Source organism: Prunus avium, chromosome 1, assembly GCF_965620075.1.
Source record: "Prunus avium chromosome 1, drPruAviu1.hap1.1, whole genome shotgun sequence".
NCBI lineage: Eukaryota > Viridiplantae > Streptophyta > Magnoliopsida > Rosales > Rosaceae > Prunus > Prunus avium.
Genome location: NC_142284.1, coordinates 39537007 through 39549996, shown reverse-complemented (window position 1 = coordinate 39549996; position 12990 = coordinate 39537007). Strand labels below are relative to the sequence as shown.

The window sequence follows — 12990 nt, the reverse complement described above, 5'->3', positions numbered from 1 at the left end:
TTCTTTAGTATGAGACTTGAAGAAATGGACGACTGCTTTTTTTTTTTTTTTGTCTAAACTATGAGGTGGTCCTGGATGGGCCCCAACTATGGGTGGCACCTTTAAGCCTTAACCACAACCCAGAGACGACTGCTTTCTTTCACCTAGCATTAGAACTATTTATTTATTTATACAGACCCCAAAATATCAAAATGGACCTTTAAACCATTTATCACATTTGTGTTCGGCCCACCAACGATGTGGTGCAAAAGTAAAATCTATTCATTATTTAAGAAGATAATCCTGCCCTAAATTTACAAAATTAAATAGATTAAGCACCAAATGGTGTGGTATCTTTTTTCCATAAAAATAAAAAATAAAAAACATAGATATATATCTTATTTTGTTAAAAGGAAAAAAAATAGTGGAACCATGCAACTCATGACATCTCTTGCAACCTTTGCCTAAGGCTTAAGCTTTGCTTCTCACATATGAGTAATCTAGTTGCTCCGCTTCTCACACATGAGTAATCTTGTTGTATTTGTCACCGAAAACGGAGGAAAAGTCATGATCTTGGAAACCCTAGCTCCTACTTTCACCAATAAAAGCTCATGTTGACTTTATATATAGGATTAGGATGAAGAACCCACGTAAAATCACACTTTCTGACACTATTTAAACCATCGAATTAAGTAAGTTTTAACAACTAGAATTACATTTGTATGAATTATTGACTGTTTAGAAAATATAAACATTGGGAACAACCCAACAGCCCAACTTTTAAGACTATTAATTATTTTATATTCTCTCTCCCTTCTCTTTGTTTTTAGGTTTTCTGGGCAATCCTTTTCTTTCATCTTCTATCTTCTTTCTACTTGCTTATTATAGCGTTATTGTACAAGAGTTTACACACACACACCCTCAAAACGTTTCCAACGAATTCCCCAATGAAAAGAGTTTTGTAGCTTAATTATTTTATTCTTCATAACATTTTTTTTTTTTTTGTCTGAACCACGAGGTGGTCCTGGATGGGCCCCAACTATGGGTGGCACCTTTAAGCCTTAACCACAACCCAGACTAATCCCCGCTCACACCGGGTCGGCCCATAAGGGGTAAAGTGCTGGTCAAAGTAGTGACTCCGTACAAGAGCAGGATCGAACCCCTTATTCTTCATAACATTTAGTTGCTGAAAAGATACAAATAATATTAAGAAGTGAAGGAAATAAAGATTTGACGTAAAGTGGCTCAACTCAACAGTAGCGAATGGAGGTCGGGAACCACCAAACACTGATTTGGGTATGAAATGAATTCATTAACTTGCTGATTTGGTTCAGCTTCATAAAACATGTCCTGCGATATCTTTATAAAAAATATTGATTCGAAAACTGATTCTTCTTTTGTTATCAGGAATGTGTCAGAGTTCTTTTTGTTTTTCAGGAGGAGGAATTCGAACCCAAAAAAAAACTTAAAGGAGAAAAACAATACAGGAGGAACGGTCCTCCATTCCATCTGAACTGTGCTAGATAAACTTTTAAAAAAAAATTAAGATAGTAGAGTTTAAAATTTCCAATCTTCTTCTTACAAAGTTTCTGTATGTCTTCTTTATTTTCTTGCAGATTAGGTAGCTTCTTCGTATATATCTTTTTTTTTCTGGAGAACTTTCCCATAAAAATGGTGAAGAGAGTTTTGCCAAAGAAGAAGATGAAGGTTGGGTCGGGTGGCCTTGGGGAGTGAAGAGGATGATGCATATTGTAGAAAATGGAGAGAGAAAATGAAAAGTTTAAAACTTTTTGTTAGTTCCAATGTGTATTAATTGTTTAACAAAGAAGCTAATAATTTGTTCTAAATGCAATCTTAGAGCATCTCCAACCGATATGTCAAAAGTGCCACATAGACATTTAACAACTAGAAATAACATCTCACATCACTCCAACCGAATTGTCAAAGCTGATGTGGAATGAAGGTTGGAGGTTCAGTTGTTATTTTTGACATACCAAAAGCAAGATGTCAAATGAATATTTTATTATTTTTTAAAAATAGCTAGCTGTTACTTTCATTTATTATTTTACTTTTTTATTTTTTTTCTTCTTTATCTTGAATGATTTGACTGTTACAATAATTATTTATTTGACATATCGGGTGGAGTGTAAAACTGTGTAAATATCAAATTGCCACATCAGCCATCAAATTTAAATTTGATGTTTGGTATTTGACATCTCCCTTGGAGATGCTCTTAGAACATCTCCAACCGATATGTCAAAAGTGCCACATAGACATTTAACAACTAGAAATAACATCTCACACATTCCAACCGATTTGTCAAAGCTGATGTGGAATGAAGGCTGAAGATTGAGATGTTATTTTTGACATCCCAAAAGCAAGATGTCAAATGAATATTTTATAATTTTTTTCTTTTCTATTCTTTTTAATTAAAAATAAATCAACACTAAAATGTAATAAAATAATAATTTAATTTGACATATCGGGTGGAGTGTAAAGCTGTGTAAGATGTCAAATTGCCACATCAGCCATCAAATTTAAATTTGATGTTTGATATTTGACATCTCCCTTGGAGATGCTCTTAGCCATTGAAAGCTCTTCAATCTAATGGTTTAAAATCCGTGTCATAATGTGTGTGAAAAATGTGTCCCTCAATCCTCTTCTACGAATATTTTTTCAACGATCCAAACAGTCTATTTTTCAAGTCTTCATTCATAGATCATCCTTACAAAAAGATCATACAAATTGAAAATCAACAAGGCAACTAGTTGGGAAAAACAAAATAAATGAACACAGTGCTTCAAGAAAAGGCTATAATAACAACGGGTTATTCGTAGCAACGGTCCCTCAACTATACATGTAGTTATAGTTTGGTCACTCAATTCAATTATTAGTTGCAGAGGTCACTCAATTGAGTGTTGTGTTGCACCATTAGTTCTTCCGTCAAACTCTGTTAAATTTTTTGTCCAAAGTGAGGGTAAGTTTGGAAATTGCGAAGCAACTCTATCAAGCTTTCTTTGTCTTAATAAGCACTGGTAGTAAAAGCATCGCAGATGCAGGTCTCTGATCTAGCAAGAGGTGGGAGGACCATCAAATCAATATTTTCTATCTTAGACCGAGAAAGTGAGATTTCCTCTGAAGAGCTTAAAGGGGTTCACTTTAAAAAGGCTCTCAGGGGTCACATGGAACTAAGAGATGTTGTATTATCTTACCCAGACAGGGCTGACCAGATGATCTTCAAGGGCCTGAGTAGAGGTGTCAAACGGGTCGTGTCGGGCCGGCCCGTCCCATTTAAACTCGTGCTTTTAACATTTTCGTGTCGGGTCAGGCCGGCCCATTTACTTTATCGGGCCGTGCCGTGTCAGCCCATTTAATAAAATCATTGATCCCGGCCCGGCCCAAAGCCCATGTCCATATTCAAACGGGCCGGGCCGGGCTCGTGCCTTGCCCGTGCTCGTGCTCATGCCATACTTGGGCCCAAGAACCAACCCATTTAATTTGAATTTTTTTCACTTGATTTTTTTTTTCCATTAGATAATTCAAATTAAAAATATTAAAAATATAATTAGAGGCAAGAAATTATGAACTATTTGAAAACATTAATCAATCAAACATCCAAACAATATGAAGGGGCGGAGGGCAAAAAGTGTCCAACTCCACAAAGTCCACTTGAACTTTTCATCTTTAAACAACTTATTATTTTATATGTGAAGAAATGTTTTGCTTTGATTATAGGATAAGCGCATATGTCATATGTATTGATTAGATATCAAGTCCAATATTGTTTAATTAATTTGTAGTTGATATGTTTAATTAACTAAGGACCCAAGTAATTTCCCTAAAATGAAAGACATCAAATATATGTTTATGATTTTTTTTTTTTTTAAACATATAAACAATGACATTAGATGTCAAATTATTGCATTTTGACTTTTTGAGAAGAAAAAGAAATGCTAAATGGGCCGTGCTTGGGCTCGTGCCGTGCTTGAAGCGGGCTCAGGCCAAGACCGGCCCATGTCGGGCCATGGGCCGGCCCGGTCCATTGGACCTATTTTTTGATCCCGGCCCGGCCCAAATTTTCGTGCCGTACCGAGCATGGCCCATTAATATTCGTGCTCGTGCCGTGCCGTGCCTCATTTAAACGGGTTGGGCTCGTGCCGTGCTGGGCCGGCCAGTCCCATTTGACACCTCTAGGCATGAGTCTCAAAATACAAGCTGGAGACACAATAGCACTAGTGGGACAGAGTGATTCAGGCAAATCCACTGTCATTGGCTTGATTGAAAGATTCTATGACCCATTAAGTAGATCGGTATCCATAGATGGATGCGACATCAGGAGCTATAATTTGAAGGGCTTAAGGCCTTAGTACGCCAGGAGCCTACGCTTTTTGGAGAAACCATAACAGTGAGATTAGGATTTTAATTTGAGCTTCTAATAATGGAAAATCAAAGCTTTCTTGAGTTTTAATAACAATTTCAAGCTTGAAATTTGAGGATACCTAACCAGCAGGCAACTCCTACAGCCTGTTGCTCCCCTTTCCTGTGAAAATCTCTTACCTCTTATATACACACAAAATTCCCAAACCCATCTCCATATCCCTCACTAATACTAATAGTTGTAATATAGGAAGGAAGAGGCGCGCGCGCGCGCGCGTGTACACACACACACACACACACACATTGGGTGGCGAGTTTGGTACAAGGGAGGAGAAGCAATCGAGTTGTCTTTCTCTTTTCATTTTCTGCCTAGATTTTGGTATAAGGGAGGAGAAGCAAGGATTGGGTTGCGACAATGGAGGGTTGTGGATGAAGGGGAGGGTTGTGTATGAATTTCCGAATTTACCCTCACTTTTGACAGAAAATTTAACAGAATTTGATGGAAGGACTAATGGTGCAACACAACACCTACTTGAGTGACCTTTGCAACTAATAATTGAATTGAGTGACCAAACTGTAACTACGGGTATAGTTGAGGGACCATTGCTGTGAATAACCTTAATAACAACCATCTAATTGAGTGGTCAAATAGTTTTGGATTCAAGTGATTTTTTGCAGAGATGATCTTTGAGAGAATGTCTAAAAACTAAAAGATTCGGATCATTGTAATACAATACATGATGGACCTTACAAAGATGTCCCTCAAATAACTTATTTGAGGGATCCCTCAATCAAAACTCTCTAATATACTTATTTTATTACCTTGTAGTCATCTAAACTCTTAAACAAAAAAATTTACCTTGTAGTCATCTAAACCCTTAAATTTGGAATCACATCATTCAAATGGAATCTTAGATTACATTGAGTTTTGGATTGGCGAGTTGTTCTTTACGGGTTGGGATCTCTTGTCCCCAAATTTCATATCCCCCTTATGTCCCTTGTGTAAAATTTTGATACATGTCCCTCTGGTTATCTGAAGCTAAGCTCTGTTAACTCTTATAAATAAATAAAAAAAATACAAATTTGCACCATATTTTCTCCGCAGTCCCTTCGTCTTCTCTCCACCATGGAAAATGATTGTTTTTCAAACCTTCTATATGTTGTAAATCTCTTATGATTTTGGACGTTTTCTTTCTCTTTTTTCCTCCATCCAAGAAATCCAAGCGGGGGCAGTGCTGCTTAATAATGGTGAAGTGTAGCTGCTAATCCTACTATAGTCGACCTCGAAAATAGAAAAGGGAAATTGGGAATGAGAAAAAAGAGTTTGATGATGATATAAATATGAAATTAAAGTTGAAATTCGAAGAGACAATAGATATATATTGTTGTGGGTTTTGATCACCGCCAGTTGATGACGGTGGAGAAATGGTTCGATTTTGCAAAGTTTTTCCATGGCCGAAAGAAGACGAAGCGACGACCAAGTGTAAATTTTGTTTCTTAAAAGACTTATATAAAACAGACATTTGTGATTCAAAACAATAAAATAAAGACATTTGTTTAAATTTACACACGGTCGTCGCTTACATTTTGTTTCCTATTATCAACTAAATCTCTATAATAAGGGGGCGTTTGGTTCATGGGAAATCAAATGTTCAGTAAGTCCCAACATAGGAAATAGTTGCATGGCACATGGGAAGATAGGGAGCAAAATGAAACCCTTCTCCCCCCTTGGGTTTCATTTCCCTTCTTCCCATGGAAAACTATGGGAAAATGAGCCAGCATTAAATGCACATTTCTCATAACAATTTTGTCCCCATTAATAATTTAAAATTAGAATATTTCATTAAATTCATTTTTTTTAATTTAATATGGGTATAATTAGAAAATTAAAATTTTCTAAGAATCAATTAAAAAATTACAAGTGGTTAGTTTTGGGTTTTTCTCTCTAAATGGGCTCTATATGGGTACTTGTATAATATGTCATGTTAGAATGGGCCTATACATGAAAAGCCATGTTCAAAACCCTTTTTCTTTCTCTTTTTTTCCTCCATCCAAGAAATCCAAGCGGGGTGCTGCTTAATAATGGTGAGTGTAGCCGATAATCCTACCATAGCTTATCACGAAAATGAAAAATGGAACTAGGAAAGAGAAACAAGAGTTTGATGATGAAAATGAACCAACATTAAATGCACATTTTTCACGACCATTTTTCCCCATTAAAAATTAAGAATTACAATATAACATTAAATTCATTTTTTAATTTGATTTAATATGGGTATAATTAGAAAATTAAACAAATTTTGTTTTACATTCCTACTCAAACCAGATATGGGAAACAAAATAAAGTGGTGTTTTCTTGTTACTTTCCTAGCATTACCAAACATGAGAAATGAATCTTCTATTACTCATCCCTTGGGAAAAGACATAAGAAATTATTTCCCATAAAATCTTTTATGCAAACCAAAGGAGACCAGTCTTTTAGCACATTTGTGTTTGGCTCACCAATGATACAAAAGATATGAGAGTTAGGAGGTTTATATATAGACTTGAAGGTCATCTCTTCCTTTATGGTAATCCATATACAAATGGATTATGGACGACTGCCTTTCATTTACATAATTAAATAGAAGATAATCCAGCCCAAAATTTACAAAATTAAACGTGGATATACATCAAGCGGTGGTATCTTTTTTCCAAAAAAGAAAAAAGAAAAAAAGTGGATATACATCTTATAAAGACATCTCTTCCACCCGGTGATTCATTACCCTTGGCTTAAGGCTTAAGCTTATTTTTTCACATATGAGTAAGCTAGTTGTATTGTGACCGAAAACAAGGGAAATCTCATGATCTTGGAAACCCTAATTCCTACTTTCACCAATAAAAATGAAAATGTAAACAAGCTTTGTCAGGGCTAAAAGTCATGGCGGACTTCTTAAGCTAACGTTCACAATTTACATTGTATGTTAACGAGTGAAGCTGTCTTTTTTAAGTGGTTTCCGTCATTTACTTAGTTATAATCTCTCTTTTAGTGTGTTTTTGTCCTTGTTCTGTCTTTCATTTTCACTTCACTTTAATTTTCACTTGCGTTTGTGCTGATGAAACTTAAATGATAAACATTTTCAATCAAATTTTGTCATGTTTTTTGGGATCAAACTGAAATCAGCTTCATGTTGACTGCTTAAAATACATCCAACACAATCAGAGGACTAGAGGAGTAAATTAGTGGCCTCATTAAAACCTTGTCATAAAAAACCTCCCGAAGGAGGAAAATCCGGCCAAGGAAAGAGTACCACACTCCTTTCTTTTGCCATTTAAATTCAGCAATCTCAACTTAAATAATACGTTGAAATGAGTCTGTTAGCGTCTTGAGCCGAAGAAGCTGAAGCAACCCGAAGGAGCACTGTTTGATGTGTTAATTGCCTCTAGCATGGAAAAAACATCCTCCATTTCTGGCCTTCTCTTGGGTTCTCCATCCCAGCACTGTTTCATCACTTTGGCTAGAGAGCTTGGGCACCGCTTGGGTATCTCTGGCCTCAAATTCTGAAGCAACACAAAAGTACAAAAATAATAAGTTTGGGGTCACTCAGACTACATTATAAAAGAAAGAAAGATGGAAAGAGAAATGACACACTTCATAAACAACAGCCGAAGTCAATTCGGAGAATGTGATGTTAGGGTATGGCATATCGCAGCAATACATCTCCCACAAGCAAATCCCGAAGCTATAAACGTCGCATTTTCTGTTGTAGGGTTTACTTTCCAAGACCTGCAGCATCATCATCATATCATCCAATCAGAACATTTGGTATTGATCAGATTGCTGCAATTAATATATAATTCAAAGTCCAGGGAAAGCCTTTAAAATCTAAGTAGAGAAAAAAAAATTGAATTAATTGATACCTCAGGGGCCATGTATCCAGGGGTTCCCGTGTAGCCTGTCATCTCGGCTAAATTTGAAGCCTCAAGACGAGCAACTCCAAAGTCTGCTATCTTCACCGTACCATCCTTATCAAGAAGCACATTTTCCGTTTTCACATCTCTATGAACAATTCAATCTGCATGCAAACACATACATATATCATTAGTAATAGTATACTTGCATATATAATATACGTTATAAACGTATGTATTATTACACTGTTACTTGGGTCCAGGAGAGAAATCAACGAAGACAAATAACATATGTAGGAAACGAGAGATACCCTTTAGCAAGATCAACTGCCAGTCGTTTGACTGTCTTAAGAGACAACTTCTTTTTCCGGTGTCGGATGAGGAAGGCTTTTAGGGTTCCTCCGGAAAGATACTCAGTAATAACAGAGGCAGAGTCGGTATCCGTTGTGGCTCCAATACACTAATCACCAAGAAAATTAAAGAAAAAAGAATTAATAACAAATAAAGATAAAAATATTAGTTTGAGAGTAGACAGAAGAACGAAAAGCAAAAACAAATAACCATTGTCGTAGTACCTTAGTAATGTTAGGATGATCAAGCTTATGCCAAATAGAAACCTCCTGCCTAAAATCTTTCTTCAAAGAAGCTATTTCAGATTTTGTTCGGACGTCTTCTCCCCACTCCATCACTTTGACTGTATAATCAAGAAAAAAAATAAAAGATACACCTTCAGTGAATTTTGACAAAATTATGTACACAGATATATATACAAATGAATTTGCGCGTGTAAACATAGATATAATTACCGTACCTGCAACTTCTTGTCCATCATAGATGCCTTTATGCACAGACCCGAAGCCTCCACTGGCAAAAACTTGTTTCACGACAAGTTTTTCTCGAATGATCATTTTCCATTCTTCTTGAGGAGCTTCTTTGGCCGCCACGGCTCTCATGTAGTTGATGACTTCGTAGCTTTCTTTGTCATGCAACTCTTTCTTCTTCTTGATAGAGTACAGTCGGTGGAGATTCTCTAACTTTTCGTCCAAACTTTTCACGTCAATCTTGGTTGCCAATGCCATTTCTTTAGTATGAGAGTTGAAGAGAGGTTTGAATTCGAGTTTGTGGTGTGTTGTAGTTGTGTATATATAGTCGAGCCACAAGCCTATTCCCTTTCTAATAGTAATCCTTGTAAAAACTGTTTTCATTCACCTAGCATTAGAACTATTTATTTATACAGACCCCCAAAATATCAAAAAGGGTCCTTTATATTACATTGTCTTTCCGACTAGATCCCTACAACTAAGCGATTTATCACATTTGTGTTCGGCCCATCAATGATGCGTACAAAAGTAAAATTTATTTATTATTTAAGAAGATAATCCAGCCCAAAATTTACAAAATTTTGAAAAAAAAAAATATTACCACACCATTTGCTGTTTGGATTGGTGCGTGGTATCTTTTTTCCATAAAATAAAAATAAAAATAAAAAACGTAAATATACATCTTATTAAGCTAATAGGAAAAAAAAATAGTGGAACCATACAACTCACGACATCTCTTGCACCCTTGGCTTAAGGCTTAAGCTTCGCTTCTCACATACATATGAGTAATCTAATTGTATATATCATCGAAAACAGGGGAAAACTCATGATCTTGGAAACCCTAATTCCTACTTTCACCAATAAAAGCTCATGTTTTTTGACACTATTATTTAAACTATCGGATTAAGTAAGTTTCTGTCTAACACTATTTAAACCATCGACTAGGATTGCATTTGTATGGATTATTGACGAGAGTTTACACACACACACACACCCTCAAAACGTTTCCAACGAATTCCCCATTGAAAAGAGTTTTGTAGCTTAACTATTTTCTTCTTCATAACATTTGGTTGCTGAAAAAATACAAAAAATATTAGGGCCCAGAGAATTTAATGATTTCAAGGAGTGAAGGAAATAAAGATTTGCCCGTGGCGGTCCTACCCTAATTTTTCCCAAAAAAATATTTACCCGTATACAATCAAATCTATCCTACCCAAACTAACCCCAACTCTGTTTTATGCATTGTTATTTGATAAGATATATGAATTAATAAGCTTCTTTAACACGTGGGGCTCTACACATCAGCCAAATCCCGTGTTTACTTTCCTCGAAATAATTAAAAAATAAATATAAAAACATACACAGCCGGTCCAGTTTGGTTCAGTTCGATGCCAATTTGTTGACTTTTTAGTCCACACAGATTTTTTTCGAGTTTTTCTATCCGGTGCGACTCGGTGTTCCGGTTTTCCGATCTTGATACCCACCCTTAATGCAAGGCATATGGAGTGGATCCTACAAGCTTATTTGAGGGATCTCTCAACTGAAACTCTTTACCTTGTAGTCATATAAACCTTTAAATTTGGAATCACATCATTCAAATGGAATCTAGATTACATTGGCGAGTTGTTTTTTACGGGTTGGGATCTGTTGTCCTCAAATTTCATATCCCCTTTTGTACCTTATGTAAAATTTTGACACATGTCCCTTTACTTATCTGAAGCTAAACTATGTTAACTCTTATAAATAAATACAAATACAAATTTACACCATATTATCTCCTCGGTCCTTTCGTCTTCTGTCCACCATGGCAAATGATTGTTTTTCAAATCCTTCTATATGTTGTAAATCTCTTTAGAGCATCTTGAAGGAGATGTCAAATCCAATGTTGAAGCCAAATTAGCTGTAAAAAATAGCAAAAAACACTCCAACATCTAGGTGGAATGTCGTCGCCCTTCACGTCGTCAAAATTAACGCTCCAAACTCCAGGCATTATTTACATTAATTTCTAACATTTTAAACCAAAGGGCCCACCAAGTAATTCTTTGGGCTTTGTTACTAGGAGTGGGATCGGTTTGGGTTGGTTCGGTTTTGGGTTCAACTCGAACACCGAATCGTAGGTCTCGGTTTGGCTATTTTGGAAACCGAAACCAAACCATAGTGAATGAAAACCGACCACTTCGGTTAACCGGACTTAGTGGGTTGGTTTGGTTGGGTTTGGATTTTTTGGCTTTCTTAGAGAGAGAGAGAGATAGAAGAAATAAAAGTGATGGAGAGAGGAAAGAGGGAGAGATGGAGAGGAGAAGAAGAAAAAAAAAAGAGGGAGAGATAGAGAAGAAGAAGAAGAAGAAGAAGGAAAAAAAATTGAAACTATGTATTTTCTATATATATATCAGTCCTGATCTCTTGGACCACAGGAGTCCAAGAGATTATGGTCACCCACCATTGGATATTAATCTAATGGTTCAAAAAAGTTTCTTAAAAGGAGTGTAAGAGTAAGTGAACCGTTGGATGTAAACGGTGAGTGACCACAAATCTCTTGGACCCATGTAGTCCAAGAGATCAGGACTGCTATATATATATTTCTTGTAATAAAATATATATATATTATTTTTTTAATACCATCGGTTTGGTTTGGTTAAACCGTGATTTTGAATTTTGCAAATCGTAAACCGAACCATATATTTCGGTTTGGTTTGGGTTCAAACCGATGACCAAAAAAAGTTTGAAAAAAAACCAAACTAACCCGTCGGTTTGGTTTGGGCGGTTTGACTGGGTTATTGGTTTGAATGCCCAGCCCTATTTGTTACGGTGTGCTTTTTATTTTTAATTATTAAATTTGTTACATGAGCACCAATAGAGAATGCCACTATCTATAATTTACTATTATTTTACTCATGCTTTTCTCCTTCTTCATTTACTATTGCTTATTTTATTAAATACAAAAAATATATCGGTTGGAAGGAAAATGAGTAATATATGTCAAATTGCCACATAAGCTATCAAATTTCAATTTTACATTTTACATTTTTTATTTCCCTTTGAGATGCTTTTGTGATTTTGAACGTTTTCTTTCTCTTTTTTCCTCCATCCAAGAAATCCAAGCAGAGTAATGCTGCTTAATAATGGTGAAGTGCAGCCCATAATCCTACTATAGCCGATCTCAAAAATAGAAAAGGAAAATTGGGAATGAGAAACAAGAGTTTGATGATGATATAAATATGAATTTAGGAATAATTATAATCATGGACCAAAATATTTTAAAACATATCCCTACAGTTATCGTCTATTTATCGATATTTTCAGCAATAATTTCGGGATAATTTCTAGGGCAATATTATCGATAATATCACGATATGGACCTAAATCGAAAAAGAATGAAAATTGCTGAAGCTTGCATGCACACAGGGTGTTTCCAACTTTGTTTGAGCGGCTTATCCACCACATTGCTGGTTATTTTCGTAATTATATGCTACACCATGTAATATTTATATTGTCTCTACAAGCTGTTTTTTCAAAGAAATATAATTTCATATGACTTTATTTAGGTTTTATTATCCCATATTATTACTTAATTACTTAAATTCCTATAATTATTTTATTTACTTCCTATTTAACTTCCTTAGGATAACTTTATTTAGGTTCCCTTGGATAATCAGTACAGTACTGCTATTTTTTTTAACATTATAAACCTTTCTATTCGTATTAATGAAAATTTACCGTCGTTTAGCCAAAAAAATAAAAGTACCTAATTTCCATAACAAATTAATATAGGAACTTTTAAGATGTCTAGTGGAGGAAATAGACGTGACCTATTTGGGAACATTGAGACCCACTACATGGAAACAAACATGGCACGATTTGCAAATATTGTGGTAAATTTCCATAAATAAATTATTATAGTGTGTTTAATCTTCTTTCATTA

General features: G+C 35.5%; 1 pseudogene; it reads right to left on the bottom strand.

The window, feature by feature from the left end:
• Nucleotides 1–7713: 7713 nt before the first annotated feature.
• Nucleotides 7714–9329, bottom strand: LOC110753213 (serine/threonine-protein kinase 52-like; annotated as a pseudogene).
• Between the last annotated feature and the right edge of the window lie 3661 nt (nucleotides 9330–12990).